The sequence below is a fragment of the Pan paniscus genome, chromosome 12 (assembly GCF_029289425.2).
Source record: "Pan paniscus chromosome 12, NHGRI_mPanPan1-v2.0_pri, whole genome shotgun sequence".
NCBI classification, from domain to species: domain Eukaryota; kingdom Metazoa; phylum Chordata; class Mammalia; order Primates; family Hominidae; genus Pan; species Pan paniscus.
The window spans coordinates 118547035-118559869 of NC_073261.2; the positions used below are offsets into that span (position 1 = coordinate 118547035).

Genomic DNA, 12835 nt, shown 5'->3' on the forward strand with positions numbered 1-12835 from the left:
GAGGAAGTATCCTGGAGAAAGAATGGGTTTAGAGGGACAGTGGGAAATTTGGTTTTGAAACAGTTCCAAGGGAATTTCCCACGGAACATCCACAGTATCATGTGATGACTTCCAAAGCTTGGAGAAGTTTGCTTCCACCCTGAAACTTTCTGTCCTTCTGCAGAGGTGAGGAAAGCCTTTTCCTCATTTTGGCTGTTAGTCATTGGGAAGCATTTGTTTCTTTCTCTCCGATCCCCTCCCATGAGGTTCCGCCATTCTGAATTACACAGAGGTAGCTCCTTTTGATGCTCAGGGTCCTGTAAAACAAGCAGAAGTTACAGACTTGGAGTGTGACCCACGTGGCAGAGCCTGGCCCCCGCCCACAGCAGCCCTCCCCAGGTCTGCACATATGCCCGTCCCAGTTCTGTGTGGTCTTGGCTGCAGCGGCCGAACATAAAGCCTCAGCTGCTGTTTCACAGCTTGGATTTTAAAGAGCTCATAAGGAGAGATTGAAAGCTGAATATCTAATGCTGTCTTCAGATGCAACATCTATCACCCAGTCTGTGTACAGCATTAGTTGCTAGAAAACTGTCCCACACATGCTTTTAATATCACCCTCAACCAAAAAGAACCCCTCAAATGTACTAATCAACCAACCGGAGTATGCAGATCTCTGTTAGGCCAGAGCAAAGCAAAATTGTTCAAGTTCTAAACTTACATGTATGGGAAGTGAAATTAACCTAAACTCTTACCGTTTGTCTTATAAAAATGATGTCCTGGAGGATCTTAGAAATTTCCTGGGAAATATTTAATTACCTATTGTAGAGTCTGATAGTTAAATGTAGCTATTATGGAACAGACTTGATACCATTTTGACCAGCCGTAGTCCAACCTGCCTAGGAATCTATATTGTGCCAAGAATCTTTCAGAGGTAATTTAGAGTGCACATTTAAAAAAAAAACTAATTAGTAGAAAGATAACTGGATAGAAAGCTGGAGATTTAGGTTCTAATTTGGGTTTGCCTCCTAACCAACCATGCATCCCTGGAAATACGACCCTAGCCTTTCAAGGAGCCAGTTTGATCTGTAAGGCCAAGTAGTTGGATAAAATACTTTCTAAGTGTTTTAGAAAGGTTCTTATAATAAATACTTTCTAAGGGTTCATCAACAACCTTTGCTTACTTCTATGTGCATTTCTAGTTAAGTTCCATTTAAAGAAAAGGAGAAAGATAGAGCTTCTACATTGTCCCTGTTCACTTTTTTCCCCCAATCTAAGGGATTATGGAGGTCTTGTCATCAGGTAGACACTGGCCAAAGCTATTGCTAAGAGCTTCCTCCAAACTTCCTGCTTTTTCAACAAGGTGTTTATCATAATGAATCCATCTCATATTTTTGGCTGCCAGCACCAAAGCATATATTCTCTGTTTCAAGATCTTTGCTACTTTTATGGGGGCCCTGGGAGCCTCGATGGGACGTAGAAGCTACCTCCCATCACTGAAATTTCAGATGCCAGGTACTTGGCTTTGACGACCTCCCATGCACCTTGGGTACAGACTTGGAACTTACCACCAGACAAATATGCCATGGACTGTAAGTCCTCAGTGGGGCAGAGACCACAGAGATTCCGTGGCGTGGCCATGGTGTGGCTGTGGTGGTTGTAGTCCAGTTGCTTACTTGGGAAGTGGTGCTGGTGCCAGCATACAGGGACCAGGTAAGTGGCATTGAGGTGCAAGATGCAGCCTGCTGCTGGGCCACAGGGCTGTCTTCAGCAGACCAGTTCTGTGGCCTGATTTAGGGGAACTGTTCCCGGTGAACCACCTGTAAATCTGCTGCTCAAACCCTCTCAGTGATTTTGCAAGCTAATCTGCAACATTTTCATACAATCCCTTTATGTCTAACTCAGCCACACTCAGTTTATTTGTTTTGCAACTGAGTACTCTGACGTATATAAGTATAACTGGACAAAAGATAGAGGTTTTCTTATTTCAACTGTTTCCAGAGACCAAAGCTAGATAAAATCATAAATCTAAATTTCTGTCTCCTCCACTAATCTATTGGTTGTTTGAGATCAGGGATGGTGCCTTGTTTATTTCTACTGCTTTAGAACTCAATGCCCTATGACGTCTTTCACAGAACAAATTCTCACATGGGAACCGAGCAAAGTGTAATGGATGTTCCCAGGAGCTGCCTATGGGATTCAAGAAAACTGTATGAGAGGAGTAACATTTGGGCTGGAAGCGAAAATACAAGTAAACATATGTCAAATGGGTAAGTATGGAAAGTGCATTCCAGTAGAAAAAAGCAAGTGTAAAAATACAAAATAGGCCATTTAGAGCATAGCAATTAATTTGGTGCTTGAGGACTATAGCAAGGTGTTTCTTTCCCCACCCAAAAGTCTAGCAGTAGAATTACAGTCATGAGTCACTTAATGACAGGGATACATTCTGAGAAATGCCTCTCTCTATGATTTTATCGTAGTGTGCACTTACATAAACTTAAATGGTATAGCCTACTATATACCTAGGCTATGTGGCATAGCCTGTTGCTCTTGGGCTATAAACCTGTTCAGCATGTTACCGTACTGAATACTGTCGGCAATTATAACACAATGGAAAGTATTTGTGTATCTAAATGTAGAAAAGGTACAGTAAAGGTGCAGTACTATGGACCACTGTCCCATAAGATTGTATGTGATGCATTATTGACCAAAGCAAGATATGTGTGCTGCATGACTCTATAGTACTGTCTCATGAAATCAACACAGGTCCGGAGCAGCAGACAGTCAAGAGCACGTTCACAGGTCAGAATAGCTCCCTCTTTGCCAATCTTAGCTTGAGCTTGAGTGAATTCATTAATTAATTGACTGCTTTAACATATCCAGAGGCAGAATTGGCACATAAAAGGTGAGTGGATCAGCCATGGATTGGCATCTGGTTTATAAATCAGTCTTGCTTACTTGGTTAATGTGAGACTGTCATGAAAGATACAACCTTTCTATTTTGATGATGATAAATTAAGGTTTCCAAACCGGTAAGGAGCAAACTAAGGATAGAGGATAATTTACAAAGAAAATGCCACCTTGTGAGAAATGACCAGCTAGCTCTTCCCTTATGCCATGGTTTGGCTATTTGCAAAATATCCCTTTACTTTGAGTTTTTGTATTTCGTGTGGCTAAAAAGTAGGATTTCTTGAATGTGGGCATGGCATGTATGAATAGTAGGGCCAGAAGAAGAGTGTGGAAGCTAGACGTTTGAGGAAAAGCAGCCCCAATTTTGCATGCTTTATATACTGGGCAGGAGTAAAGCTTCCAGGCTGTGAGTGGGGATGAAAGACAAATTAGAAAAATCACTTTGCTTCAACAAACATTATTTGTGTGGACTATGGAGATGTGGGCTCAGCAAGATGACAACAGCTTTATCATGTTCTCCAGGAGGTCACTATATAGTGGGAAACAGATGAGGGTCTCAGAATTGCAGGACAAGTCCAACAACAGGTACCAGCATGAGACATGGCAATCTGACTAATTATCCACATAAGAAGAGATTGGGAGGCCAACTGAACCCAATCTGACAGCCTCTCCCTGGCAGGTTGGGCAAGGAGGTGGGCTCTGTAGTTAATATCCAGTTCCACTTCTCATGCCCCTCTTTGTACTGTGGACCCTCAGCCCAGCACCTCCAAGAGGATGTTCTGGGAGGATGAAGTTGCATCCACCATCTCCCTGGTCCTGTGGACCGTCAGCCCGGCACCTCCAAGAGGATGTTCTGGGAGGATGAGTTTGCATCCCACCATCTCCCTGTGGGTATTCTCCATATCAGTTTCCTCTGATGGTTCAATTGTCAACGAGTGTCCAGCCGTGTCATCTTTCAGAAGTTGACTGAAGTTCTATACTGGCTGACAGTCAATTCCTCCTCCTTCCCTTTTGGGACAATTTTGGTTTATGGATTTTTTTTTTTTTTTTTTTTTGAGTGTGAGTTCAATAGTTCTTAAGGCAGAGGAGAGGTAAGAGGGTTCGTCCAGCCTGTCATATTTTTGCATTGCTCATTTCACCCTCACTCCATCCTGGAAAGGCAGGTAATATTATTAATCTAATTTAAAAGATAAGCGTGCCTCTGTGAGTTAGGAAGCTTGCCAAGGTGGCACAGCTGTAAAAGGCAGAGCCAGGCTGGATCCCCCAGCAGCCCCCACTGTGCTTCCTTGTGCAAAGTGGGCTAAGGCCAGGGGGTGTGCAGCAGGGTGCAGCCAGTGTGAGCTCAAGGAGGTTGATGTGGTTGGTGGGCCTCTAGAAGAACCTTGCAGGGTGAAAGTGTGTCTTAAAGCCGTGGTTCCCATACTTTGCTGAATATTAGCGCTTTTAAAAATCCCCATGCATAGCCACATGCCAGGCCAATTACATGCGAATTTCTGGCGGCGGGATTCAGACATCCAAAATTTCTAAAGCTCCCCAAGTGATTCCACTGCAGCCAGGGTAAAATGCAGATTCAGATTCAGTAGCTGTGAGCTGGGACCTGAGAGTCCACATTTCTTTCTCTCCTTTTTTTTTTTTTTTTTTCCTGAGAAGGAGTCTGGCTCTGTCACCCAGGCTGGAGTACAGTGGCGTGATCTCGGCTCACCGCAACCTCCACCTCCTGGGTTGAAGCATTTCTCCTGCCTCAGCCTCCTGAGTAGCTGGGATTACAGGCTCCTGCCACCACACCTAGCAAATTTTTGTATTTTTCATGGAGACAGGGTTTTGCCATGTTGGCCAGGCTGGTCTCGAACTCCTGACCTGAGGTAATCCAATCTCCTTGGCCTCCCAAAGTGCTGAGATTACAGGCGTGAGCCACCGTGCCCAGTGGAGTCTACATTTCTAACAAGCTCCAGTGGATGTGGATATAGCCGGCCCCCAGCCCACATGCTGGAGAGTAAAACCTTAGACATGTGCAAGACCCTTTATTTCAGAGTTAATTTTCGGAAAAACAAGCCTGGTTTCCTTGGAGGAGTCCTTGCTGGGAGCAAGTCCGTCCTCAGGTGATGCTGCCTTGCCAGGCCACATCCCTGGTATTGCAACCACTCTGCCAGATCGGTGGCAGTTGGAGCACCACCTTCTGCCTGCCCCACCGTTCCTGCCAGGCTCAGCTGAAGTTTTGCCCTACAGTTGGGGGAAGTAAGTATCAGACGTGTGTGCGGTAAGGAAAAATCATTTTACGGGGAAATCTACTTTGACTGAGAGTTAACAAAATCAAGTTGGAAGAGGGGCATTTCAGTTGGAAACTAGGGAACATTTTTCCCCGTGGCACTTTATTAGACAGCGGAATGAGTTTCCCGGGCAGTAGCGGCCACTTGTTTCATTTAAAAAGACCAATATACAAGAGGTGCTGGCAGAGGGATAGATGAAGTGACCTAAGAGGGTTTCTATTGCTCCAGCTTCTGTTGCCAAATGAAACTCAAACAGCTTTTTCATATCTTAAACAGACCTACATAGAGCAACTATGAAAATTCCATCCATTATAAATACCTCTTTTAGCAGCAGTTCAGAAATATGCCTCTTGGGTCCCATTCATCCTCAGTAGATGGGATTTGGATGGCCAGGTGGGAGAGGACTTGTGGCTGGGGAGAAGGAAGGTAAGGTCTCCCCGCCGCATCTCCGGATCCCAGCCCGAGGAAGTGGGCCTGGAGAAGCAGAGGTAGGGCGGGCAATCACTTCTTCAACTTTTCTTACGGTGTTTTACAAAATGATGCTGCCCTACCTCTCACCAAGTAAACAATGCAAAGCAGGTGACCATTTGCAAACAGGTTTTCCAGGGGCAGCTGAATTCCTCACAAGGCTTCGAGTTGATCACATCCATTTTGGGTCTGATGACCCTGGCCACGCGGGAGGAGCAGGCAGGTGTTTTCTCTCTGGCTAATCCATGGAATGGGCCGCTTGGAGACAGGCGTGTGTGAAATTGCTTTTCACACCGTTAGGGAGCTGGGATGATCTCTCAACAGCGTAACTGCATGTGAACACTGGCTGGAATATTTTCATTTTAGAAAGGATCGGAGCAAAGTTCTCATTTTTCATCAGAGATACACTGGAGTAGGCAGAAGTCTTTCTGTTCCCCTTAACAAGGTGAGTGAAGAATGCAGGAACAGTGCAAGAAACAGATTAGACTTAAGAAGTAAAGCAACTTCCCTGACCGACTCAGATTTATGGCTTTAATTAGGAAGGCCAACCAGGGTCCTAGGAAAAGCAGAGGAATGACAGACCTGGGTTCAAATCTCATTTCTACAACTTGTTAATTGTGAGATTTTGGGCAAGAACCTCAAACAGACTTCGTTTCCAGTGGGAACAGTCATACCATCAAAACCAGTTGGAGTTCAGTGTAGCAGAACTTGTAACAAAGCCTGTTTACTCTCTACAAGTGAGTCATTATTCCTCACTGACATGGTTTGGATCTGTGTCCTTGCCCAAATCTCATGTGGAATTGTAATCCCCAGTGTTAAAGTTGGGGCCTGGTGAGAGGCAAGTGGATCATGGGGGTGGATTTTCCTCTTGGTGCTGTTCTGGTGATACTGAGTTCTCATGAGATCTGGTTGTTTAAAAGTGTGTGGCCCCTCCCTGCTGTCTCTTGTTCCTGCTCCTCCATGTAAGACACCTACTCCTGCTTTGCCTTCCACCACAATTGGAAGTTCCCTGAGGCCACCCCAGAAGGAGAAGCCTCTATGCTTCCTGTACAGCCTGCAGAACGATGAGCCAATTAAACTTCTTTATAAATTACCCAGTCTCAGGTATGTCTTCATAGCAGTGTGAGAACAGGTTAATACATTCACTATATATCCTTTCTTAGCTGAATTCCTAGGGAAAACACCACTGATGAATTATAAAGCTTGCCACAAGTTTTGATTCCATGATTAATGCTCATTCTATAGTAGCTGGAGAAATAGCTTAAGATACCAACAAGGCACCCCAAGGTGCCATCAAATTAAGCCTCAGTGAAAATAGTTAAGATGAAGAATAAGAAATATTAGTTATTATAATTTAATCACTTACTATGTAACGTAAGTTCTGAATTAAAGGGTTCTTGGTGGATGTGTTTGTGAAGACAAGGCTGCTTTGATTCTGTGGGAGTTTTAATATTTACATCCATTTCATTATGTAAGATAAAAATTGCTCTAAATTATTACCAAGAAAAATAAATTATGAAGTAATGTATGCAGCAGAAATTCTCACCTCATCCTTGACCTTTAACCTCTGGTTAATGGGGTGAGGGTGGGCCTTTAGGAATGGCCAAGAATGACATGATAATGAGAGACTGGGGCAGGAAACAATTTAAAAACAATTGAATTTACATATAGTTAATGAGTATACATTTTAGAATATCCAAGGAACATCTGTTACTATATTCATGGTATATATACACTGGAAAATTAATTTAAAAATAAATCAGAATGGTTTGTTTTTGGATTTAAAATAGATAAACTTGTCCCAGTGCCCACTGTGTTAAACATCCAACAGTCTTTCAGGATGCCATGTGATCCCAGCAGGGCCACAGAGATGATTCACACATGAAATCTACCCTCAGCTCCTTCCAGACCATCGAGGTTAGACGATGGGAGTGTGAGTCCACTGTGATGTTAGACACACAGTGACCAGGGCCGCAGACTGGTTGAGCCCATTTCTGTGGAAGGGAAGAGGAGAACGGCTCATTTAGAACTGCAGAGGAAAGCCAAGGTTCAAGGAGAAGAGGCATTTGAACTGCATCTTCATCTTTTATTAGGATTCGAATTCAGAATGAAAAGAAAGGAAATGTTTAGCCTGAGCTAAGGATTGGGGTAAGAGTGTAAGCTGCCAGAAGGGGAAACAGTAGGAACTTGAGTTAGGATGAGTTGTGAACAGGTGTTGGCTTTCAATGCCTAGCTGGAGAGCTAGGTCGTTACTTCCTGGGTCCTGGGGAGCAGGTGAACTACAGGAGGGTAAGGATGGTGTTGACAGAAATCTGAGTCTGTTAGCATTTAGTGGGGCACAATGGAATGCCCTTCAGTGGGGAGGCTGGGAGAAGTATTGTGACTGTCCCCATGGAGTAACAGCTCTCTACCCTGACTCAGACAACAGATGCTGAATAGCAAGGGTAGTGGGTCGGCTTCTTAGACCTGCTAGAACCAGATCCTGTTATTGGTGTGGATCATTCAGCACATGCAGAGCCAGTCCTAGAAAGGGCCTCAGATAGTTCTCCACATTGAAAGGGACAACATTTTACCCCCTGAAACTGAACAGGCCATGCTTTCTGTAACAGCGTCATCAAAAAGATATTCGGCAAAAAATGCACTCAGCAGGTTTAGGTGCATTTGTCAAGTCTGGAGTTTTTCAGGTGCAATACAATCTAAGAATAAAAGCAGGATCAACAAATCCAATAAGAATGCTTCTTTAAGGTCTCAGGAGATGAATGATGAGACTAGGTTTGAGTCTTCAGGAAATTCAGAAAACAGAAAGAAGGAGACTAGTGATTATCAATCTACCTACACATCAATGCATTGAATATATTATCTCTAATCTTCATAAAAATGCAAAATCAATTATGACTCATTCTACAGTTGTGGAAATTGTAGTTTAGAGTAAACAATTAGTCAAAGGCCACAGGACTCACAAATGTTGAAACTGAAGCTTGACTTTTGGTCAGACTGACTCTTAAAAATCTCTCCACTGGAACCGCTTATTTCAAGGAGATTAGAATGTTTCTCAACTTCTGTTTATGGAGATCATTAGGACATGCAAAAATATAAAATTCATGACAGTGCAGTCTACACAAGAGCATTGAGGGTAGTATTTGAAATAAAATTCTGCGATTTTAAAATTCCTTCTTTCCATGTTTCTCCCCTGCTCCTACTAGCAGTGTTCTTATTAGAGAAAGTCAGAGAGAAAAGCATTAGTCATAGCTTAGTTTTGCATTTCAAAATTTAGCTGTGATTATCAGGAGCCAAAATTTGGAGAAATTAGCATCCAGTTTATCTCCAAATTACAGGGTTTCGTAGACCGTGAGCCGAACTGGTCCCCTTTGTCTTCTATATACCAATTCTATCCCAGGGAAGGGAAATCAAAAGTCTTCATGGATTAGTTGTACATGTAAGATTTGTTCCAAAGAGTTGAAGAGAAGCAAGTGTTAGATGTGGGTGTGGGTTTCCTGATCCCCATGCTAACTTCCAACTCTTCCTAGAAAGGGAGAAGTTGGAGAAGTTAGGGATAGAAACTTCCTTAATGTGAAGAAGTCCAAAAGCCTTATGCTGGCTTTTTTAAGCACTTAGCCTAGAGATTATTAGGGACTACTTGAAATCTTGTTGAGATTAACATCTGCCTTCCCTTTCTCTTAATGCTAGGAGAAATATTTTGATTTCACAGAAACCTCTAAATGGATACAATGAGAAATAAGAGAATAGGGCTGGGGGTTTCAGGTAGCTCTTTACAAAGTCTAATTGTTGGTCCGGTACATTTTCTGGGAGGAAGAAACATTTGCGGCATCCAATGGTCTCTCTGCCGCCAACGCTGTCCTTGAAGCCCTCACCGAGGCCCCAGCACCACACATACTTCCCCTGTGTTAGAAAGAAAAGCTAACTCATAAGCCACCTGAGAAGATACCTGAGTCTTGAGGGAGTAGAAAGGGCATCTTGTAAGGTTGTTCATTGCAATGTTATTTATCACAGAAGGAAAAAAAATGGACACAACAGACACAGCCAACAAAAGAATTGATTGAGTAAATCATATCAGTAGCTATTCTGAAAACTATTTTTTACACAGGCCACTATTCGTTACACATTTATGAATAAAACACATATTTATTATGATCTGAGATTTGTAAAAACAATTATGGAGATGTAGAAACATGAATAAAAGATACGTAAATAGAGGATAGGATGGCTAGAGAGAAACATAGATGACAAGAGACACGGACATATATAAATAAGCGAATGTATAGAGATTACTAGTGGTTATTTGGGGATGATAAGATAATGGGATTTGTATTTTCTTCTTTAGACTTTTTGGTATTTTCTAAATTTCCTACAAAATGAGCACATATTACTTTTACAATTGGGGAAGAAAGAATTAAGTCGTAATTATTATGCTATTGGAAAAAGATCCTCCTCTGGACATGGAGTTGGAAAACGTGTATCTCCTCCTCATTTTCTGGAGGATACTGGGATGAGGCAAACAAGTGACCTCCGAGAGAGGAAGGGCGTGAGGAGGGAAGAGAGAGACAATGAGGAAAATAACAAAGAAAAAAGCAATAAACAAACATCAAACCAAACCAAAGTGCATATGGTCAAAATAAATGGACGCTAGTCTTGGCTGTCCTGGTTCCTGGCTGTGTGGCCCTCAGCAAAAGGTTCCTCCTTGTCGGGATTAAGAACAGTGCTGTTCACTTTGTTGTTAAGCTTAAAGGAGGATTTCAGGAACGCCAAGTAAACTGGGAAGTGCTGCCTACCACCTAAATGTTCACTTATTAGGTTAGAAGTGTTATTTCTTGGAAATAGTCTAATGAAGAAACCTGAAAGCTGGATTCAAATTCGGGCTCTGTACTGCTTTAGGGATATGATGTTGACCCAGTCCCTTCATTGCTTTAGGCCTCAGTTTCCCTATTTTAAAAATTTGATCATTATCACCCAATCCACTAAATATGATATGTTCAAAGCCACTACATATAAAAAGAACTATGTTCTTTAAATCAGTATACCTTAAATTTTTACTTTTAGGCCAAAGACGATATTTCTGAAATGAAGATCTATGGTGATGATGTTTAATAGGCATGTTCGAAATCTTGACAATAAAAAACACAAATATCATATATATGTGAACATATACAGTAAAATATATCATGTAAATGTATATACCTCTTGGTCGAATAACACCTGCAAATGTACTTTAGCACAAAGGTCTCAGAGAGGTACCGCATTGATTACAGATTGCACACAGAAAGTTGTGGGATGTTAAAATTAAAATTAAGGCAGATTATCTGAGATGTACACTGATAATCATGTGAATAGAACATGATATACAGAAAATCCGGGTGGTCTCTGAAAGCCTGGGACATCAAGGGGCACAGTGTAGATGATCTCAGATGAGCTTTTTCCAAAGATGCCAGAAGGAAAAAGATAGCAGGCAGGTGTTTATGGAGCAAGCAGAATGAAATTTGTGTTTCTGATCATCAGATATGTTCTAGAATGCGGAGGTGGGAAAATGATAATGGCTTAGTCCCCGTGTTTGCAGGCCTCCTCTTTACAGGAGAGCAATGAGGCTGTCCCTGAAGATACTTCAGAAGCTCAAGAACAACGTGCGTGTAAACAGTGTGTCCTGCTGGCTCCAAACCAGCATGGACATAAATCACAGCCACTTTGAACATTGTTATTAAATACCGTGAGACTCTAGGACATGCAGCGCTGCTTCTGCAGGGCCACCTTTCCTAGCAAAATCTCCAGAAGCTCGTGGGTGATTTTTAGTGTTCAAAGTTCGCTCTGGAAGCTCCCATCTCATTGTTGGGGCTGGAAACCAGAAACACCCCGTGCAGTAGAGGAATCGTCCTGACCGCCAAACCCAGTTCCTTCCAAGGTATCCGGGGGTGGATGCATCTGAACCCCAAACTCCTGCTCTAAGCCATACTTTATGGGACCAGACACTGTGGTTCTCTTCAAGTAGAGACAGAGAACAATCTTGCCCACAGAAGCTACCTCCACATGCATACCACACCAACACCAGCCTGGGCTCCCAGGAGAGCTGCTTCTGAGAAGGTTTGGGCACTTACCTCCTCCTAGATGGCAGTCTACATTGTCCTTGTAATGGCAGATTCTCCATGGGATTGGCCCACTGGTTGTCTCTCTATATCCCATGATGCTTTTATTTCGGGAGGCTCATCAGACTCTTCTTCCAGGAAGCCTTGGTCAGAGCCACTCTGGGCTGACTTTCACTGCACCAAGCACCATGCTAAGACAATCAGTTAAGTTTTAATAACTGAGCCTCGGGAGTAAAGTTGGGCTTTCGGTTCCTGCTTTCTCAAAGGATCCTGGAGCTCTGCTGTGCACGTTTGCTCACCTGCCCTCCTTTTCCCCCAACCCATCACAGGTCAGTGCTGTCTCGCACAGGAGAAGGTGCTGGCTTCCCCTGACGTCCTCTGTGGGTAGACTCACAGGAGCTCTGCATTCAGTGATCATGTGACGAGGATCAGGAATTTCAAAGAGGAATTTCAGCACTGCTCGCACTGAAACAATCAAGTTAGACCTCACAAGGAACAGCAGGTTGGGCAGAACGTTAAGTGTCAGGCAGCATGAGAGCCCACACACAGGGCACGCAGCCTGGGACTGAACCAGAAGAGGGTCTGCCATTGAAGACTTAGCAAGGGGAGTAGCTCACGATGAGGCGAGAAACGACTGTTTCCAGTCAGGTCCAACAACCTCCCTGAGGTAATCACAAAGTCATTCTAATATCTGGACTATAGAAATCCAAATTTCGTCTCCATCCTTTGGAGCTAAATTTCTGAGGCCCCTTTCAACAAGATGAGAACCTGCCACTTTGGTCGGAACCAGGCCCTGGGCCTCACTGTGAAGGCTGAACGAGGATGACCAGAGCCGGGACCTTGGACACACTGGGAAGTGACCGTCCAGCAATGTGTCAGGCCCCGGGGAAGGAGGAAAGAAAGCAGCCGGGGGAGGCCTTGGGGCAGAAAAGAGATGGACTTGGAGGCCATTCAAAGCAGGGGAGAGACTCAAGGCATGAGAAGACAGGCCTGAGGTTCAAGGTGGATCTGTTAAGGTCCGTGGTTACAGCCCGCTGCCCCAGGTGAGGGAGGATGCTACTGAAGTATGTGGAGTTTTTTAGGGAATTACCATGCAGGTTTTCCCTCGACCATCCCTTGATT

At 43.5% G+C, this 12835-nt stretch overlaps 1 long non-coding RNA gene across 1 annotated transcript in view; it reads left to right on the plus strand.

Annotated features, from left to right (window-relative positions):
• Window positions 1–12835, plus strand: part of LOC129397198 (uncharacterized) — a 41744-nt gene that overhangs the window by 12920 nt on the left and 15989 nt on the right. Inside the window, exon 5 of the long non-coding RNA XR_008624433.2 lies at window positions 2112–2246. This is a non-coding gene — a long non-coding RNA (uncharacterized LOC129397198). The remainder of the gene's footprint in view (window positions 1–2111; window positions 2247–12835) is intronic.